Below are 3,515 nucleotides of genomic sequence, written 5' to 3' on the forward strand. Positions count from 1 at the left end.
GGGAAATCTGTGATGCAGAGGGGATGGGGTCGGAATCTATAAAACATTTCCAAACTGAGACCAAAAGTAATTAACAGGTTAAAAATCACACAGCACAAGGTTATGGTCCAACAAGTTCATTCGGAAGTACAAGCTTTCGGAGCGCTGCTCCCTCATCAGGTAGCTAGTATTTCCAAATAAACCTGTTGGACTATAACCTGGTGTTGTACACCCCAGTCCAATACCGGCACCTCCACATTATGATTAATAGGTGAGGACAATGGACGATGGTTATTCAATGGGGACGGAAACAGGCCTGTGGGCTGTGGGGTTGAGAAACACATCAGTCATGATTGAATGGTGCAGCAGGCTCGATGGGCTGAATAGCCTAATTCTGCTCTAATGGGGAAAGTCCTTTCAAATTCCTGGTCAAACTGTGTCCTTGAAGTAAACATCTAACGCTCCAGAGCACACTAACAGCACAAGCTGACTGACTGAGCTCTTGCACATCAAAGTAAGTCCTCCACCCAGTCAAAAATTATCTCGCTACACGTTGTCTTATGGTTTTAAAAAAAAGAAAATTTATTAAGTAAGCAGTTAACAAATGAAGATTTGTCAGTTACATATTTAAAGTAGCACATATTTTATCTCTTCAAGGAGGTATAATATCAAGAGATGCAGCTCCAGAAACTAATCAAATCCTTATTAACTTATCTGGTAAATACACAGTGTCTCTCTAACCACTCGGAAATACTGGTGTTCCTTTTCTCCAATCTGTCTCCAGCTGCTTTTCTCTCCATCATCTTTCTCACGTTCGAATCCCTCCCTTCCCTTCCCCAGGCAGTTCCTCCCTGATCAACAGGATTCAGGATTTCCCCATTGCCCCTCCCTCGGTAATGCCTCCCCACCTCACTCCTGCATCCTCCCACCACCCCCCCACTGTATCCGCTCACTCCTTCCCCCTGTACCTACCCCCTCTCGCATACCTACCCCCTCCTGCATACCTACCCCCTTTCCCACCTAACTTACCCCCTTCCCCACCCTCTTCACCCCCCATCCCCACCCCTTTCCTACCCCCTTCCCCCCATACCCACCCCTACCCAATTCTAACCTACCCCCTCTGTACGTACTCCCTCCGCTTCCCTTGTACCTACTGCCTCCCTCACTGCCTCAACTCATAGCTATCCCCTCAATACCAAACTCCCCCATGCCTATACCAACCCTCCCATATCCACCCACCATAGCAACCCCACCCAGTATCTAACTGCCTCGCCATCCCCCATACCTAACCCTCCTATCCATAACCTACCCACCCTATTGTACAAAATCCCCATGCCTACACCCCCTCCCCCTGTACCCGCGCCCCTCCTCCGATATCTACTCTACCAGCTCCCTCCAGTACCAACCCCCCTCACTTCCCCCATACCTACCCCCATGTACCAACCCCCCCTTTCCCTCTGTCCCCCCATATCACCCCCTCACCCTCTCCCCCACAATACCCCCTCTCCCTGTGACTGCATTTTTCTCTGGGGTGACCCTGTCCGTTCGTCAATGACAGCGGAAGTGCCCATCTACCCAGCACCTGGGGAATAGCATCCTCTGCCTCCTCACCGCTCCAACACTTCACCAGGCTCTCAAATCTGCAAATCCCTGATGTGTTCACCCAAGGGTGAGGAGCTGGATCGGGGCAGGGTTGCGGAGGGTGTTGAGGTTTGGATGCACTTGGCTGCATCATTTAATGGGAACTTAGGGAGTTATTTGAGGGAGCTGAGGGGATTACACTGAGAGGGTGAAGATGAAAAGGAATAGGAGGAGGAGGGGACAGAAAGGTCAAGTGCAAATACATTGCTGTTTAACATAACTGCAAATGGAGAGAACTTCCAGCGAGCCAACAACATATACAGCTTGAAACCAGGTTAATCCAGCAGGTAGTCAGGGGTTTGAATATTTACCCACTCAAGTTGTAGAAGGTAGACCGAACCAGAACCAATGTTAGAGTCTGTCAGTGTACTTAATGCTGTGTTGGTCTCTCATCAGGAGAGGCCCAGTGTGTATTAGAGATTAGCCCAATGGTTTAGTGTTTTATTCCTGGTGTTAACTGGCTGATTAACCATGTAGGAACACAAGAGCAGCCAGGGGTTAAATCTCCATTCACACTGTGATATTGTATGGAGCTGATGTCAGGAAGGAATTCTTAATGCAGACGCTCAGTCAATAATCTCTCCCTCTCCCTCCCTTTCCACTAAGAGCTCCTATCTAAACCCCACTGTCGCACTGCCCTACATCTCCAAGACTGCAGCACTTCCACCCTCACTGCCAGGGCAACTAGGGACGGGCAATAAACTGGCCCAGCCAGCTAAGCTCACATCCCCAAAACAAGAACTGTCAATCGAAAATTTCAGAATATGTACTGGTGGAATAAGGGAAGGACGTAGTGGGGAGTAGGTGGGAGTTAAGACACAGATTAGCCATAATACCACCTGCTTGTATCCACCAAGTGCCTTTGATATCTTCAACTGCAAACCTGTCATTGAGTATGTTATAATTCTGTCATTATGGCAGGGCTGCACAAGATAAACAGTGGGTCCAATTTCCTTCAGATCTGCACTCAGGGTACATATATTTCCAAGTGCAAAGCAGAGAGGAATGAGTGAGTGAGTCTATGTGTGTAAGAAAGAGAGCGTGAGTGAGTGTCCCCGCACACACATCCAAGAATGTGAGAGTGCGCGCGTGTGTGCAAGTGCGCGTGCACGTTTCTGTGCATGAGTGTGTGTGCACGTGTGCACATCTGTACGTGACTGAGTGAGTGTGTCTGTGTGCATCTGTACATGTCTGTGCGCGTCTATGCAACTGTGTGTGCGTGTCTGTATGCATTTGTACATGTTTGAGTGTGTATTTCTGTGTGTCCGTGACTGTGTCTGTGCGCACCTGTAAGTGTCAGAGTGGTGCGTCTGTGTGCATTGTACCTGTCTGTGTGCGTCTGTACGTGTCTCAGTGTGTATGCCTGCGTGTCTGTGACTGTGTCTGTGTGCGTCTGTATGTGTCTGAGTGCGTGTCCATTTGTACCTGTCTGTGTATGTCTGTACGTGTCTGTGTCTCTGTGTCTGTGCAACTGTATGTGTCTGTACGTGTCTCAGTGTGTATGCCTGTGTGGCTGTGACTGTCTGTGTGCGCATCTGTACGTGTCTGAGTATGTGTGTCTGTGTGCATCTGTATATGTCTGTTTGAGTCTGTGTCTATGCGTGTGTCTATGTGACTGTGTGTGCGTCTTTATGTGTCTCAGTGTGTATGCCTGTGTGTCTGTGTGCATCTGTATGTGTCTGAGTGCACCTGTCTGTGTGCATCTGTACTTGCCTGTGTGCATGTCTGTGTGCAGTTGTACCGTGTGTCTGAGTGCGCGTGTCTTTGCGCGCATCTGTGTGCATCTGTATGTGTCTGGTGTGTGTGCATGTCTGTGTGTGAGAGAGAATGCGTGTCTGTGTGTGTTGGGGGGAAGTGGTGGGTTACTGTCAGTCTAGCTCATATCTGATCCACCT

At 49.0% G+C, this 3,515-nt stretch overlaps 1 protein-coding gene across 6 annotated transcripts in view; it reads right to left on the minus strand.

Moving 5' to 3' along the window:
* Positions 1–1,469: 1,469 nt before the first annotated feature.
* The window catches only part of LOC122550812 (protein O-GlcNAcase), a 74,528-nt gene continuing 72,482 nt past the window's right edge, over positions 1,470–3,515 (minus strand). For all 6 annotated transcript variants that reach the window (XM_043692331.2, XM_043692241.2, XM_043692151.2 and 3 more), the window contains one exon: positions 1,470–3,515. This exon is cut by the window's right edge. The gene's annotated coding sequence lies outside the window, so the exon portion shown is untranslated.

Source organism: Chiloscyllium plagiosum, unplaced genomic scaffold (genome assembly GCF_037043375.1).
Source record: "Chiloscyllium plagiosum isolate Xiang-an unplaced genomic scaffold, Cpla_swu_hap1 HiC_scaffold_1, whole genome shotgun sequence".
Lineage (NCBI taxonomy): Eukaryota > Metazoa > Chordata > Chondrichthyes > Orectolobiformes > Hemiscylliidae > Chiloscyllium > Chiloscyllium plagiosum.